A 10,211-nucleotide genomic window follows, 5' to 3' on the forward strand; every position below is an offset into this window, starting at 1 on the left:
TACGTGGACGCAATATACGCTGCTTTCAGCCCTAGCATGCAGTCAGGCCAGCACAAAGTGCCACTCTGTACTGTCCCTCTGTTCGCAACTTGTGGCGATAATTACAATGACAATAATTACATCCAGTATAAATGGATACTTCCAGCAAGTTACAGTCAAGACTGCAGAGCTCTGGTGCCACAACAAACTACCATTCCCAGAATTTCCTAGCATGCGGGCAGGGTAGTTAAAGTGGAGTCAAACTGGAGTATTCTGCAGTGTGGATGCAGCACATTTGTTTTAATTGGACTCCTTCCCATCCACCCACCCCTAAAAGCACAAATATACTAAATTTATCTCTGGATGTATTTCAGGCTAAATTTCTTTGCTTTTTTGGAACAGCCTGGATGAAAGCGTGTAAAGCTCATCTACATCAATAAGTCAGTTTGTGATCATATTTTTAAGAAAACCACACTTCACCTCCATTGAGGCACATGTAAGATTGTGTGATTGATTGCCAGGCACCTGAAGAGAGATGCTTAAATTTGACCTTTCTTCTATCACAAATGTGGCACCTGTTTAGACCTAAATGGGGGTGTATTTGCTTATTTCCCATGACACTAGAAGACACACACCTACAGCCACCTTCCATACAGTATTTAGATTTTCCTTGCTAGGTGAGAGCGAGCATGCACTGGATAAATATCTGCAGTCTTAACTGGAGAGAAAAACAGGACAGAAAGAATGGTTCAATACAATATGATTATTGAGTTCAAATTTTTATTTTATTTTATTGGTGGATGCCATCCCTAGTTCAGGGCCAACAGCATTGTTATAATCTATGTAAATCCTTTCAAACAGTAAATAAGTTCACAACTTATTACAATAATTACATCCAATGTAACTGGACACTTCCAGCAAGATATGGTCAAGACTACAACCTAAGGCTACACTGGGGGGGGGGGTTGACATCGAACTTTGTTGCTGCTGTGTGCTTTCAAGTCATTTCAGACCTGTGTGGTTTTCCTTGCAAGATTTGTTCAGAGGAGGTTTATCATTGCCATCCTCTGAGGCTGAGAGAGTGGGGCTTGCCCATGATCAGCCAGTGGGTTCCATGGCCGAGTTGGGAACTGAACCCTGGAATCCAGAGTCATAGTCCAACACTCAGACTGCTACTCCACTCAGGCTCTGTATATTGAACTTAATTAGCATGACTTAGTTCTGGATAAGTTATATGTCAGATTGCCCTGAAAGGCTGCAATTACATAAGAATACATGAAGATGCCTTGTACTAAGTCAGACTATTGGCCCATGTAACCCAATATAGTCAACGCTGACTGGCAGCAACTCTCTACATTTTTTTCTGATCTCTGCCTAGAAATGTCACAGATTGAACTTTGGACCTTGTGTACACAAGCCATGTGCACTGCCACTAATCTTAGTAGTTCTATTAAAATCATTGAATGAGCCCTAAAATGCTTATCTGACCAATTTCAGACTGTTGTGTCAAATTGCTGTTTTATCTAGTAAGAGCTACTATGCTTTAACCAAACAAATGGAATTTGCCGAGCACCAGAGACTGGTGAAATGCACCGTTTGGTAAAACAAAATTACCCACACCATCAAATACTGTACTGTATCAAATACTGTTGATTTACTTAAAGGGTGATTTAATCCATTAATTAACTGATACAACTATTGAAAAGCAAGACAAGTAGCTGTTTGTCTAAAAAAAAAAAAAAGCCCTGGTTGACTGGCATATTTTGAAAATAATGTTCATCTGGATCTTTAACCTTTCAGCAATACTAGAGTTAATTTAGCATGATTATTTCAAAATATATGTGAGAATATATTTCAGTAACTGCAAAGTTATTATATAAGAAATATTTCTCACATGCATATATTTTAATATAAATGGTGTATGTGATTGTAAAGAGGGAGGTTGAGAATAATCTGTTAAATAACCACAACACACACATTTATAATACATTTTAAGCATGTGTTGGGCGGAGACAATTTTTAAATTTTAAATAATGCCTTTTTCCAAGTTCAGCTCTTTCTGACCTATCGATAGCATACACTTGCCAAATAATAATAAATTGTATTCCTTTTTGCTTCCTATATAATTTTCAGGGGTGTGATTTGTTAAATTTGCAGCCTGTAGCCTGTTGCAGCAATATTTTTGCTTTTTCCTACAGTGTCCAGCTGTCTCAAAGTCCTAATAATCATTTGCATTAATGATGCTCTAAATACAATTGTTACATATGGGTCTGTATTCAACTTGTTTGACTAATTTGTATGCAAAGCAAGGATTTCCTAAAGAGAATAAAACATTTTCACCACTATCGTCATGTCCCTAAACAATGAAATTACATCTGGTGTATGTAAAGCATAGCTGATGATCCAAAGAATGATTACTTCCAATTCTGACAAATTATTAGTCATAGAAATGACTTGCATTTATATAATAGCAGGCTGCCACTATTGGCATTAAGAAATTAAGATCTATTTAAATGCAATTAATACACACTGTAGAGAGTTATCCCTAAAATGCCGTATCCTAATCCACCAACTAAGCCAATGAGAGTGATGCCATTAACTGAAAAGCAAGCAACAGATCACACACTCTCTTCAAATGAAAATGTCTATTGACTTATGATATGTTGCCACGACCATAAAAACATTTTATTATGATCAAAGTAACAATTTTTTTGATACATTGATCATGCACCATATCCATATCCACTGGAAAAAATATATCCCAACAGGGAAATCCAGACTGATTTAAAAGACCAGAACGTCCCTGACTTTCTTCCCATTCTCTTTGATGTTATTTTAGAGATCCATACACATTTTATCCCAGAATATTTTCTGCCAGCTCCCAGTAGGCTCACAGACTTTTAAATTAAATCCAAAGCCCAAACTATATATTGGGGATACAGTATTTATTAACTATTAATACAATATCTACTGCAATTAACTATTGTGGCTGTAATCCTATATGCCCTTGGAAATCTCTTCTGTTTGTTTGAACAGGACTTACTTCTGAGTAGGATTGCACTATAAGATTAATTGAAATAAATTGTATTTACAGTTCTTAAATCTATTCCATTGCTTTCAGTGGGTTTTTACTGACGATTCGGGGGCTGTACAGACCATCCCTAAGAGGCGGCCTGCAGCTGCCTCTTTCTTCGCCAGATTGGAGCCATGGCACCACATGCTGCGGGCCCGATTTGGCCTTTAAGCACCGTGGAAAGGGTGCAAATAGCTGCCGGTGTTGCAGCTTTTCTGCACTCCTTTGGCATTGCATCGTCTGGACGCAGCACCAGAGGAGCAGAGTCAAGGTGTGTATCGTGCAGACACCATGCCCCCCACTCTGCCCCCAGATATCTCTGAATGGATTATGCCCTTTCAGATATCTCTGAATGCTTTACACGTTAACAATTATTATATTTTGGTAACATTTTATATTTTGCAAGAGCCAAAACTGTTGTATTAATATAAACTGATTGAGGGGAGAGATTGATAAGTATTTCTAGTAGGAAAATCAGGTGCGCACCCAAGGGTTGTTATAGCCTGTAACAACAACAAAGTGCAATTCCATACAAACTCTTAACAAGAGTGTATATATCATCTTTGTAGAAGAAAGAATAACAGAACTGTAAGATGAATTCATGCCAAGCCATCAATCAGCTTTTGCCAAGAGAATACTACATCTTTGTTATTGAGCCTTTTTGACATTTTCTCCTCGATTTTCTTCTTTGCTATATTCAAACAGTCACTAATTATACACATTAAACCTCGTAAGTTGATTTTTGAACTCTTTCATATGCAAATACAGGGAAAGATGTCTACTTGTATATATTTATGTACATATATGTTCTAAAATAAAGCCTAAACTCAATTACACATTTATTCTCTCAGATATTTACACTTAAGCTGAAATGTGTAATTAAAAAAATTCTGATAAGACACATTGACCATAACTCACGGCAATATTACAGTATTGCCTCACTTGTTTTGCAGCTAGTTCTGTGTAGGATTATAAAATCCAGGTACTAACACAATTTTTGTACGCATGATTTAAAAGGTCATGGTGGGAGACATTTGGAATGGAAAGGTATTTGTTGATTTTGTTCCAGTTAACTCAAGATCCAAAATAAATATGGAGAAGTGCTTAACATGGATCCCCAGAACAAACAAATCAGATTAATATAAAAGACAACATATAATTCCCCAGCACTCATAGCAGACGCTACAACCTAAAACAGAAGGCATTACAGTTTGTAAAAGTTACACATCATACAAAGCCATTATAAATTAGTGTTGTTTCAGACTGCAGTTTATGCTGAATTGTCTTCCATGGTATTAGCTCAAGACTAGGAGGCAAAACCTATGTTGGAAGATTTTTTTTCTTTTCATACCAAAGAATAAGATATCACAACTGCAATTTTGCCATGCAGCGTCCATAGCAGTGTGTCGATTATTCCATCAACACATTATCAATTCAAGATTTGTGCTGATATTTGTTGTTTTCTTTTCCTGTTTTAAAAATCTTCTAGTTATCTGGCATATACTTGAACATACATACACTTTCTTCTCACCATTATATTCCTTGGCCATTTTTCAGATGTTTTCAACAGAGTAAGCTTATATCAGTTATCAGTTAATGTAACTGATAAGTTCTTAATTACAGATTTTAAAATATATAACCAATATGCAAGTTGTTTGCCTGCTTTGTAGAACCTAATATTGAGGTTGGGGGGGGTGTGCTTTGTGTGTGAAAAAGAATATGGAAAATTAATTACTTCTTGAGTGAATATTAATATTGTGTATAAGTCTAGAAATTTTTGTTTAAAAATTCACCCCAAAATCTAGGCCAATTTGTCCACAAGTCCCTACCTGTGCTCTGTCACCTCCACACAAATTGCACAACCACCATTTACTATAGTTCCCACCTCATGTCTTTAGGATAAGCACTAACAGTTATGCCTGCTGGAATTCTGTAAATTCTTTGGCATCACTTTCCTTTGCTTTGCCCTTTACATCCTTTGTTACATGCCCCTGTGTTTTACCCTCTGCTTATCCATGGGTCATATCAAAACCCATAATTTTGGCCCCAAAACCTGCCCTTGACTTATACATGAAGTTGACATATACACAAATATATACAGTTATCTCCATGGAAAATAAAGGAGTATTTTGTAATGTCTGACTGCTTCCTCATTCATGTAAATACAGCAAAAATATGCCCAGTCTTCCATTCACATGGCAGAAAAAGTATACTGTACCATCTTTTTTCTTCAATAAGGTTGCTAATTGTTCCTTGTTAGAAGGGATGCCCCCTATTTGAGAGTCAGAGAACATGGCCCTTGTAAGATTATGAAAAGAGATGTCACCTATTTGAAAGTTAGAAAACTTTCCCTTTTATAAAGCTTAAATAAATGCCACAAATCCCATATTTTGGCCGTGGGTCCTCCGTAAAGACATAAATTCCATCAAGCAATTTACAAATGTAAACAATACGTTACTTTTACAGAGAAACACATGTCTAATGCCGCATCTACACTGCAGAATTAGTGTAGTTTGACACTGCTTTAACTATCATGTGATTCTGGGATTTGTAGTTTTGTGAGCTATTTAGCCTTCTCCGTCAGAAAGCTCTGGTGCCAGAAGAAATCTACAAATCACAGAATTCCATAGGATGGAGCCATAGCAGTTAAAGTTGTGTCAATCTGCATTAATTCTGCAGTGTGGCAACAGCCTTGGAATCTCTGGTTCCAAAGCCCAGTGGTGAAAAACCAGCCTTTTGGAGTTTTCTAAGGCTACTGCCTTAGAAACAAACTCATGTTTATTTCAGTAGTTACATTATTAAGAAATGGTGAAAAGGCAGATAACTCCTCAATTGATTCTAAAGAAATGGCAAGCATTGCTTCGTTGACTGATTTGCTTTTAAAAATCTACATACCTCATGTTTTATCATTCTCTTTCATGCTTTAAATGTGCTTTAGGAGACATTTCAATAAAATGCAAACTCATGTGTTCTGCTGAAGCAAAACCGTCACATGGTGGGCACAGCATGAACACAATTTTGAGCCCTGATTGGCAACAAATGGGGTCATCAGACATACAGGATTGGTATGTTTTGATCATAGTTTTCTTGTTAAATTTAATTGGAATATATTTTCAAGATCATGGGATGAACGCAGGAATAGTTGAAGTACTGCATTTTGAGTGTGTGTAAAGTACTGTTACACCCAAAGGTGCAATAAAGAGGAATAAAGAGGTAAGAGGCAACGTCCAGATTTCAAACAACATTTTTAATTCTACAAAGCAGGAATCAGCCTATTCAATTATTCTGCTGGCTAGAACTCTCCCTGCAACATGGCCCCCTGACAGGATGAAGGAAACAAAACCTCTTCAAGGTGTGCTTACCTGGCTCAAGGTCAGTTTGTCTGGTTCAAACATGGGAAATATGTAGCCCTCCAGATGTTGCTCTAGTGCTTTACCAAACAACAAGCCCCAGGACTTTGTATGATGCAGCCATGGTAGTTAAAATGGAATCATAGTGCTTTAACTGTAGTGTGAAAGGGTCCTTATGCTCAACGTCAGCTATTTTCTCTGCCCCCACTTCTTCCTTTGTCCATGGTAGAGAAAGTGTAGGCAGAGGTAGGCGTGTGTGTACATGTATGTGTATGCATTTGCAGGGTCCTGGCACTGACAAACAGTCATGACAGCTACTCTTTAAAAATGAATAGGAGTTCATATTTCCTCCAGGAGCAGGAGCAGCAGGAGACTGATGGGGAGGACCAATTCTGGTTCTTGCTCCTGGGCTGGTAGCCCATAAACTCTGCCACTGATGGACTCCTAAACTCCCATACCATCAGCCATGGCTACTATGGCTAGTGGTCAGTGATGGGGGGAGTTGAAGCGTAATCAGTTGTAGCCCTGCCTACAGAGCTGGGATTAATATGAGAGAACCTGTGGATCCCAAGATGTATAAGCCCAACTGCTATTAGGGATAGCACATAGTTGAGCATGTCTGCAAGAAGAGCCAAATCTAGTAGTTCTGCCCCATGACATGCACCATTTAGCTCTGCTCCTATTATACTGTGCCCAACTAGCTGCACCTACACTATGAATGTTTAAAGGAGGAAGCTTTTTGCATGCTGTCCAATTATTCTGATTTGGCAGGACTGTGACTGTTAATTCACTGTTGTCTCACTTTGTCAGCTGCTTTCAAAATGTTCCAATTTTTCTCTTCCACCCACTTCCACCTTTGTTGTCAGTTCACCTCAATTGTTGCAAACTCAAATCAAGGTTATGCTCAGTTCAATAGTTAGCCCTCAGTTAACTCAAGGAGGAGAGGAGGGGAGCAAATGTTGCCGTTCCCAGTAGGTTTAGGCAAAAGCAAATTGCTATAGCCTCTCCTAGTCTGTCTGTTCTTCTTCAGTAAACCATTTGCCATTGTGACCACACCCCAATGGTTCTAGGCCGCACTTGTCCCAGTTTTCACCTGTGAAATGTTGACAGTGATGTTTCTGCATACAGCTATTCGTACAGAATCTTCCATGTGAGTTGGAACCCTGTGCTACTGGAGTTCTGTGGTGTATCCACACTGCACAGTCTTAGCAGTTTAATACTGTAGCACAGTTCCCTGAACTACCTCCTTTATTCCCCTCTAGCAAGAGAAGTCAAAGTCCCTCATGACAATATGAATCACAGTATTTCATAGGAGGGGGCTATAAAATGGTATCAAAGTGCTAGACAGATGTGTAGCGGGGATATATCCCTGGCTTACATGGAAGGAAGCCTCTGTGCATATGGTTGCATACATGAACATTTCCCAGTTATAGATACAGATGCCTGGGTGCAGACCTAAATAGTAAGTGTGATTGAGGAGTGGGGGGTTAAATGGCATAGCTTCATCATCTCTACATCTTCAAGTAAGTGTTTTTTTTAAAAAAGGTCCTATATTAGAAAACTACATCCTGTATTAGAAAACTAATCTTGCCCCTTTTGTTAGGTACAACAGTTTCTCTTCAAGTTAGTCTGGAGTATGTTCTTGAACTTACATGATGGTGCAACTGCTTGATGACGCGGGGTCAATTTGTGTGTTCATGTTCATCAGTTGACAGTAACAGTGCTTGCACATGTGAATTATCCTGAGATCTAGTTTTCACTGATTTATAAAAAGTGTGTGCACTTTGGATTGCCATTGTAGGCTCATATGACAGAATCATTGCTGGGGATAACACTACCATTCCATATAAGACTGGATGTCATCCTCTTCTCTGACATAACTTATTTTTTAGAAGAAATATTCAGGTATGGCTCTCTTCCCTATTCATGCACACTTAACATCTCAAGAAGCCCAGAACACAGGTATATCAACTCGGAGAGAACTAGACCAAAGATTTTCCTGGTTCTAGCTGTTTACAACAACATTTACTTCTCTTAAATGAAACATGGTAACGTTTCTTGTTATATTTTCTTACAGTTCAGGACAGTTCTCACTAAATCTGATATTGAGCCTACTTGTATTAGATGACCTTTTTTTATCTGGGAAAATCTTATTTCTTAATGAATCTGAGAGCATTGCAGGGATGACTGTACAAAGCCATTGCTTTTTCTTTATTGCCCACTAAAGAAACATTTATGATTAACCAGAAAATAGAACTAGACCATTCTCTTCAGCTGGAGGCACTGGCCTCAGTAATGTCTTCCCTTCATGTATGGCCTGTTTCAACTAAACTGTTAGAATTGCAATATAAAAATTCTATATCAGTGGCACTAACCACTTATGAAAATGAGCAAGATTGCAAGTCATTGCTCAGGTGGGTTTTAGAGAAACCCATATCAGCAAATGTGTTTTTCACATGTACTGCAGGGCATGGTGTAAAATTATCGCTTCAAAAGGTCACTTATGTAACAGACTGAGAAAATTATGAATTTCCTAGGATCAAATGCTGGAATATTGTTCCTAGAAGGGGAACCTGGATTTTCAGGCATACCTAGGAAATAGAAATAAATTACCCCTATTAACCAATAAAAACATAGCAAATAGATGTTGAAGACTGTGAGAAAGAGACAAAGAGAAGGTTGCCTAAGGATACTTACTAAGTTTGTAGTGAGTATTGAAAGTTGGAGATGTCCAGCTCTTCACTTATATTCTTGGTTAGGCTGCTACACCAAATTATTGCTGTGCAATATACAACCGATTGCTGAGTGTGTCTTTTAAATACATTCTACATCAATGTATGTATCTCTGGATTATGGCCAGGCATGAATCCTTTTTATAACAAGATAGATTATGTCTGATCTTAGAATCTAAGCAGGATCAGTTCTAGTTAGTACTTGAATGGGAGACCAACAACAAATACCAGGTGCTGTGTGTTGTATTTCAGAGGAAGGAGCGGTAAAACCACCTCTGAGTATTCCTTGCCTAAGAAAAAATTTATAGGGTTACCAAAGTCAACAGATGACTTGAAGGCACATACACACGCACAACAGATCTAATTTACAAGAATATATAGTAAAAGAGAACACAAACCAATATTAAATTACTTTATATTAAGCACTGTGCAAGGCACACACATGCATATGCTCTACAGCATCTTTTTAAAGCCTACAATTACTAAAACAGAATCAGTATCTTTATTATAAATTGTATAGCCATGAAGGATAGATAGTACCCTTCAGTTTGCAAAGCACCACCTAGTGGATATGTTGTTCAATTGTACATTATGTTTTGGTGAGGTAATAACTGAAGGGCATGTTGGGAATAGCAGCCATATCTTGAAGCAGGCAGGAATAAAAAGAAAGGAAAGAGAGACTGAGCACATTCTTCTAGGTTGTCCCCTCACACATTTCTACAAGCATCTCACTCTACAATTAACACTTAGCTCTAGTTTAAAGTAAGAATGTACTACAGGTCCTTTTGTTTCCTCTCTGCTATGGCCCACTCTTTTTTCTGTGTTCCATTGTTATTTCTCCGTGATTTCAATACCTTTTTATTTTTAAAGAGCAGAGCCAAGCAATCCATAAATATTTTTCTTCAGCCACAGAGAAATATGACAGTTTAGTTGCTTTTCCTGTAGAGAAAGATTCCTTTAGCTATGACTCATCACGTTCACACTGGTAGCTGCACCTAATATGCAGAAACCAATAAAGGGTATAAAGTGAAATATTTGTAAAGGCCTCACAGATGTATATAAAAATATGTGTAAGGT

Source organism: Sceloporus undulatus, chromosome 1 (assembly GCF_019175285.1).
Source record: "Sceloporus undulatus isolate JIND9_A2432 ecotype Alabama chromosome 1, SceUnd_v1.1, whole genome shotgun sequence".
Lineage (NCBI taxonomy): Eukaryota > Metazoa > Chordata > Lepidosauria > Squamata > Phrynosomatidae > Sceloporus > Sceloporus undulatus.